We start from the raw sequence: 8,260 nt of genomic DNA on the forward strand, positions 1-8,260 counted from the left end.
TCCCTCACCTTTGCCAAAACTGCCCCAGATATGTTTTAACATAATTGGGCCTCATTTGCTGCACTATTTATGGGCCAGTTTAGGTTTACAGCCTGGTTAGCCAGTGCTGACTTTGCCATATATTTGCCAAATGTGGCCTAAATTTGGTGTAATGTATTCTGGCCATATTGGCTATGCCATGTCTGGGCCACTTTAGGGTCACAATCAGATTTACTGTCCCTATTGGCCAAAACTGGCCCAGATATTTTTTAATAAAACTGGGCCACATTTGCTGCATAATATGTGGGCCAGTTTAGGCTCACGCTCTGGTTAGCCAGTGCTGACTTTGGCGTACTTTTGCCAAATGTGGCCCAAAGTTGGTGTATTATGTGCAGGCCATATTTGCTATGCCATGTATGGGCCACTTTAGGTTCATATTCAGATTCACGAGGGATTACTGTCCCTCACCTTTGCCAAAACTGGCCTGGATATGTTTTTAAGAAAACTGGACCATATTTGCTGCATTATATGTGGGCCAGTTTAGGTTCGCACCCTGGTTAGCCAGTGCTGACTTTGCTGTACTTTTGCCAAATGTGGCCCAAATTTGGTGTAATGTATTCGGGCCATATTTGCTATGCCATGTGTGGCCCACTTTAGGTTCATATTCAGATTTGCAAGTGATTTCTGTCCCTCACCTTTGCCAAAACTGGCCCAGATATGTTTTAACATAATTGGGCCTCATTTGCAGCACTTAATGTGGGCCAGTTTAGGTTCAAGCCCTGGTTAGCCACTGGCCAGTGTTGACTTTGCCATATATTCCAAATTTGGTGTAATGTATTCGGGCCATATTTGCTATGCCATGTCTGGGCCACTTTAGGTTCAAATTCAGATTCACCAGTAATTACTGTCCCTCACCTTTGCCAAAACTGGCCCAGATATGTTTTAACATAATTGGGCCACATTTGCAGCACTTAATGTGGGCCAGTTTAGGTTTACACCCTGGTTAGCCAGTGTTGACTTTGCCATATATTTTCCAAATCTGGCCCAAATTTGGTGTAATGTATTCGGCCCATATTTGCTATGCCATGTGTGGGCCACCATAGGTTCACATTCAGATTTGTTAGTGATTACTGTCCCTCATCTTCTCCAAAACTGGCCCAGATATGTTTTTAAGAAAACTGGGCCACATTTGCTGCATTATATGTGGGCCAGTTTAGGCTCACATCCTGGTTAGCCAGTGCTGACTTTGCTGTACTTTTGCCAAATGTGGCCCAAATTTGGTGTAATGTATTCGGGCCATATTTGCTATGCCATGTGTGGCCCGCTTTAGGTTCATATTCAGATTTGCGAGTGATTTCTATCCCTCACCTTTGCCAAAACTGGCCCAGATATGTTTTAACATAATTGGGCCACATTTGCAGCACTTAATGTGGGCCAGTTTAGGTTTACACCCTGGTTAGCCAGTGTTGACTTTGCCATATATTTTCCAAATGTGGCCAAAATTTGGTGTTATGTATTCGGGCCATATTTGCTATGCTATGTCTGGGCCACCATAGGTTCAAATTCAGATTCACCAGTAATTACTGTCCCTCACCTTTTCCAAAACTGGCCCAGTTATGTTTTAACATAATTGGGCCACATTTGCAGCACTTAATGTGGGCCAGTTTAGGTTTACACCCTGGTTAGCCAGTGTTGACTTTGCCATATATTTTCCAAATCTGGCCCAAATTTGGTGTAATGTATTCGGCCAATATTTGCTATGCCATGTGTGGGCCACCATAGGTTCACATTCAGATTTGTTAGTGATTACTGTCCCTCACCTTCTCCAAAACTGGCCCAGATATGTTTATAAGAAAACTGGGCCACATTTGCTGCATTATATGTGGGCCAGTTTAGGCTCACATTCTGGTTAGCCAGTGCTGATATTGCTGTACTTTTGCCAAATGTGGCCCAAATTTGGTGTAATGTTTTCGGCCCATATTTGCTATGCCATGTGTGGCCCACTTTAGGTTCATATTCAGATTTGCGAGTGATTTCTATCCCTCACCTTTGCCAAAACTGGCCCAGATATTTTTTTAAGAAAACTGGGCCACATTTGCTGCATTATATGTGGGCCAGTTTAGGCTCATATCCTGGTTAGCCAGTGCTGACTTTGCTGTACTTTTGCCAAATGTGGCCCAAATTTGGTGTAATGTATTCGGGCCATATTTGCTATGCCATGTATGGCCCACTTTAGGTTCATATTCAGATTTGCGAGTGATTACTGTCCCTCACCTTTGCCAAAACTGGCCCAGATATGTTTTAACATAATTGGGCCACATTTGCAGCACTTAATATGGGCCAGTTTAGGTTCAAGCCCTGGTTGGCCAGTGTTGACTTTGCCATATATTTTCCAAATGTGGCCCAAATTGGGTGTAATGTATTCGGGCCATATTTGCTATGCCATGTCTGGGCCACTTTAGGTTCAAATTCAGATTTGCGAGTGATTTCTATCCCTCACCTTTGCCAAAACTGGCCCAGATATGTTTTAACATAATTGGGCCACATTTGCAGCACTTAATGTGGGCCAGTTTAGGTTCAAGCCCTGGTTGGCCAGTGTTGACTTTGCCATATATTTTCTAAATGTGGCCAAAATTTGGTGTAATGTATTCGGGCCATATTTGCTATGCCATGTCTGGGCCACTTTAGGTTCAAATTCAGATTCACCAGTAATTACTGTCCCTCACCTTTGCCAAAACTGGCCCAGATATGTTTTAACATAATTGGGCCACATTTGCAGCACTTAATGTGGGCCAGTTTAGGTTTACACCCTGGTTAGCCAGTGTTGACTTTGCCATATATTTTCCAAATCTGGCCCAAATTTGGTGTAATGTATTCGGCCCATATTTGCTATGCCTTGTCTGGGCCACCATAGGTTCACATTCAGATTTGTTAGTGATTACTGTCCCTCACCTTCTCCAAAACTGGCCCAGATATGTTTTTAAGAAAACTGGGCCTTTTTTGCTGCATTATATGTGGGCCAGTTTAGGCTCACATCCTGGTTAGCCAGTGCTGACTTTGCTGTATTTTGCCAAATGTGGCCCAAATTTGGTGTAATGTATTCGGCCCATTTTTGCTATGCCATGTGTGGGCCACTTTAGGTTCACATTCAGATTGGTTAGTGATTACTGTCCCTCATCTTTGCCAAAACTGGCTCAGATATTTTTTAAGAAAACTGGTCCACATTTGTTGCATTATATGTGGGCCAGTTTAGGTTCACACCCTGGTTGGCCAGTGCTGACTTTGCCATAAATTTGCCAAATGTGGCCCAAATTTGGTGTAATGTGTTCGAGCCATATTTGCTATGCCATATGTGGCCCACTTTAGGTTCACATTCAGATTTGAAAGTGATTACTATCCCTCACCTTTGCCAAAACTGGCCCAGATAGGTTTTACCATAATCGGGCCTCATCTGCTGCACTCAACGTGGGCCAGTTTAGGTGTACACCCTGGTTAGCCAGTGCTGGCTTTGCCATATATTTGCCAAATATGGCCCAAATTTGATGTAATGTATTCGGGCCATATTTGCTATACCATGTGTGGGCCACCTTAGGTTCACATTCAGATTTGTTCGTGATTACTGTCCCTCACCTTTGCCAAAACTGGCCCAGATATGTTTTAACATAATTGGGCCTCATTTGCTGCACTTAATGTGGGCCAGTTTAGGTTCACTCCCTGGTTAGCCAGTGCTGACTTTGCCATATATTTTCCAAATGTGGCCCAAATTTGCTGTGATGTATTCGGCCCATATTTGCTCTGCCATGTGTGGGCCACAATAGGTTCAAATTCAGATTTGTCAGTGATCAATGTCCCTCATCTTTGCCAAAACTGGGCCAGGTGTTTTTTACTTAATTGGGCCGCATTTGCTGCATTATATGTGGGCCAGTTTAGGTTTACACCCTGGTTAGCCAGTGCTGACTTTGCCATACATTTGCCAAATGTGGCCCAAATTTTGTATAATGTATCTAGGCCATATTTGCAAATTCCATGTGTGGCCCACTTTAGGTTCATATTCAGATTCGCCAGTGATTACTGTCCCTCACCTTTGCCAAAAATGGCCCAGATAGTTTTTAACATAATTGGGCCTTATTTGCTGCACTATGTGTGGGCCAGTTTAGGCTCACACCCTGGTTAGCCAGTGCTGACTTTGCCATATATTTGCCAAATGTGGCCCAAATTTGATGTAAAGTATTCGGGCCTTATTTTCTTTGCCAAGTGTGGGCCACTTTAGGTTCACATTCAGATTTGCCAGTGATTACTGTCCCTCATATGTGCCAAAACTGGCCCAGATATGTTTTAACATAACTGGGCCACATTTGCTGCAACATATGCGGGCCATATTTGGTTTACACCCAGATTAGTCATTGTCGGTTTTGCCAGATTTTTCCCATAGGTGGCCCACATTTGGTTTGTGATATTTGGGCCATATTCATTAATTATCATATGGGCCACTTTAGGCTCATATTCAGATTACACATTGCCATGAGTGCCGCATCTTTGCCTAAAAAGGCCCACATGTGATTTAAAATATTTGGGCCATATTTGCCATTTTACTTGTGGGCCACATCAGGCTCACATACATTTTATCCGGGCCATAAGAAGGCCTGCAGTGCCGCATCATTGCCTGAAGTGGCCCACATCCGCTTGCTATCTGGGATGGGATAACAGACCGGTTGATTACACTTGAATTACTTTTAAATGTTTAATTTTTACTTCTAAAATGTTTGTTACATGAGTTTAAATGTTGTAAAATAACTGTTATTCTTTACATGTCAAAACAGTTATATATGCTGCAACCGACAATAAAGGCCATGTCATGTATAAGTGTGTTTGTGTGGACTGTGGAGTATTTTACAAAGGTTTAGAGGAAATTAAAGTTATACTATACAAGTTAGTAATACTCATAAATAAAAGCTGTTCATATTAGTCATAAATATTGGTTTTTAAATGCTTTTTACCCAATTTTTTCTACTTAATTGAATTTGTTAATGTAACAAATGCAGTTACTCAGATCTACTTAATTTTTTTACTTACATTTACTCAGTTCATATGGTGTCTATAATTGATTTCACTGCTTTAAAATTTACTCAATTTTTTTAGTGTAAAAATGTTTCACCAAAAAAATTGAGTAAATCATAGTATAAGTTTTTAGAGTGTATCAGTCAAACCAACTCTGAACGGGCACTAGCACTGGCTCTGATCTTGCACCCGGTTCATGCTGTTGGAAAATGGATATTTGTCAGTCACTATGAAGTCAGACCAGACCCTCCGATTGATGGCAGAATGTCTGGACTTGCAGCTTTCTTTGACCAAGGACCGCCCAGAAGCCATCTGTCTGACATATAAAGCAACCAATCACAGCTCGTTTTATTCCGTGTCATGTATAGTGTTGTGAAAATGTAATGTCAATGTCCCTACAATAACAGAAAAGTGTGTAAAACGCTTCCATGCTGCAAACTTTTGAAAACCCAGCGTTAAGTTGACCCTGATAAGCAATCATTGTCACCATTGTAAACATCACAGCTTTCTTCTTCCATAAATGGTTTTGGCATCACAGCATCTTTGTTTCCAGGTGGACCATTAAAGAACTCGATTTGTTTCCAGGTGGTTAAAGAACTCGATGCACACGTCTCCCGGAAATCCTGTAGAATTCCACCAATCAGATAATGACTTTGAAACTCCTGAGTGTTTCTAAATTTGTGTGACATTTAGCCAACGGTCCGTGGGTGTGATGTGTGAGGCTGAGACTACTTTTTGAGTGTTCAAATTTACATGTCAATGGCTTAGTTTTGTGGAAGGTTGTGCAATGGCTAACATCATTACATCTTTTATGGTCTGATATATCGTATTGCCATTGGTATGGCAACAGGATATATTCGATTGTGATTATTACGAATTATACAGTAGAATGGTGTGACTGACCAATCAGAATTGAGTATCCTAGACTCCTATGCAACAAGCAATTGGACTGCTTAAACACAGCAGTGCTGAGAAAGTTATGAATTTTATTTAAAGGCACAAGATTTCCACATGCACGTCTTGCTTCAGGTTCAAGTTCTCACACGATTCTGCTGTCACAGACAGATTCCCAAAGGTCTGTGACAAACCCCCCGGATCACAGCCAAAACGGTGCTCATCTCTCAAGCGTACACATGCTGCAATATCTTCAAGCCTATATGATATTATTGCCTCGTGATCTTGTAGTGTGGAACAAGGTGGAGCAAATCCAGCCAATCACAGTGCAGATGGTATAAACGGAAAAATCTTTTTCGGAATTTATATGAGAATTCGTTTTTTTCCGCTGTTGTTTAAGGACTGCCTCTTGACCAAATGTCTTGCACCTTCGATGTGTTGCCTATGCACACTACTATGACAAGACGACTGATGACAAGAAACGTTGTTGTGTTGTGTGAGCACATACTGTCCTAGAGCGTGAGCATGCCTTTAGTCACGTGTGTTCAGCCCATTGACCAACAGAAAGATGCTTAGTTTGAAAGAATGAACTGTGCTTCATTGCTATAGCACTGACAATGAAAATTGACCAAGGACCGCCCAGAAGCCATCTGTCTGACATGTAAAGTAACCAATCACTGCTCATTTTGTTTCGTGTCATGTATGGTGGTGTGAAAATGTAATGTCAATGTCCCTACAATAACAGAACGGTGTGTAAAACGCTTCCATGCTGCAAACTTTACATACTTTAATATCACGCTTTCTCCCAGATATCTGTATTTTAGATTTCTATCTGAGCTTGTGAAGCCTGTAAACTAGGGAAGAATACCATGGTGACACCCACTGAGTTGGAAAGGTAGGGGACGTACATCTCGCTTCATGCACCCCCCCCCCCCCATCTGAGGAATAAGATGCACCACTTTTGTTGGATTTTGCGCATTAAATCACTCTCTTAGCCAGCGAGATCTCCACAATTCCCTGTCTTATCATATCATTCCTCTAGTTCAAGTTCACTTCCCGAACTAAATCCTGCATGTGAGCCCTATAAAGTTGGAGGCTATATTCCAGTGCGGTTTCCACATCTTAAGAACGAAAAAAAAAGAAACTAGGACTCAACTCACGCATCCAAGCAGGAAGTATTAGTCAAAGTACCGTGTGTTGCCAACCCAGAGGGAGTGAGCCCCAGCGCTCTCTCTTTGGCCAGGCTCCCATAGCCCCAAGCCAAACGCTTTTCCCTCCCTCCTCTCTTCCTCACATGCGGTGACATTGGGAGGCCACATTGTTGGCGGTGTCCCAGGTGTGAGGAGGAGACGCATTCCTGGGATGGCCATCGGCTCTGCCGGGGCAGGAACGCCCAACCGCCCCCTCTCCCGCACTTTCCCGCCCCACTCAGACAAACAGTCTAAAATCTGAAAAAAGACTCTAAGACTTATGTAACGAAACACCAGCCAGCTGAGAGAGGAAGGAGGGTTGTTGAAATTAAAAATGCCAGAGAACTAGCCAATGATGAAGGGAACTTGAGGACACATCAGGAAAGATGTCGATTTTAATTGGGACAAAAGCAATGCTAAACACTTGCTACATGGCTCAGATTTATCGTAGCCCAGCTTAATAAGCAGGGTCAAAATTTTTAGGTTGATTTTCCTGATAAGTGTAAACTGCATCTCTGTGGTGTTTTAAGAACATTAATCTGTTTGTTGGGGAATCCTGGCCAGCCTGATATTGCAGAATTGCCTCAAACCAATGGGATGAGTTTGGGTCGTGTTTTTTTGCTTGTCCGACCAATGGCAGACACCCACAAAAACACCCTGACGGTTTCAGAGTACCAAAAGAATGCAATAGCTCAAATAGGCTGCTGTAATATCATATCATATAATTTCATGGCATATAGTTAGAATCTGTAAAACTTACAGGCACCAAAAATGTATTAAAGGGATACTTCACCCAACAATGGAAATTCTGTTATTAATTACTTACCCTCATGTCATTCCAAACCCGTAAGTCTTTCATTCATCTTCAGAACACGAATTTGCCCAAACAAAGAGCACTCGCTGCACTTAAAAAATTTAATGCTAAACCACTGGAGTCACATGGATTACTTTTATGATGTCTTTATTATTTTTCTGGGGCGTGAAAGTGATAGTTGCGTCAACTGGGTGAGGAATTAATGACAATTGTCAATTTTGAGTGAACTAACCCTTTAATAAAGGCCCTGTTCACACGAACATGGGTATTTTCAAAGCTGCATCGTTTTCTATGCGGTTTGGCCGTTCGTCCACATGCAAATGCA

Source organism: Pseudorasbora parva, chromosome 19 (genome assembly GCF_024679245.1).
Source record: "Pseudorasbora parva isolate DD20220531a chromosome 19, ASM2467924v1, whole genome shotgun sequence".
In the NCBI taxonomy this organism is placed as follows: Eukaryota; Metazoa; Chordata; class Actinopteri; order Cypriniformes; family Gobionidae; genus Pseudorasbora; species Pseudorasbora parva.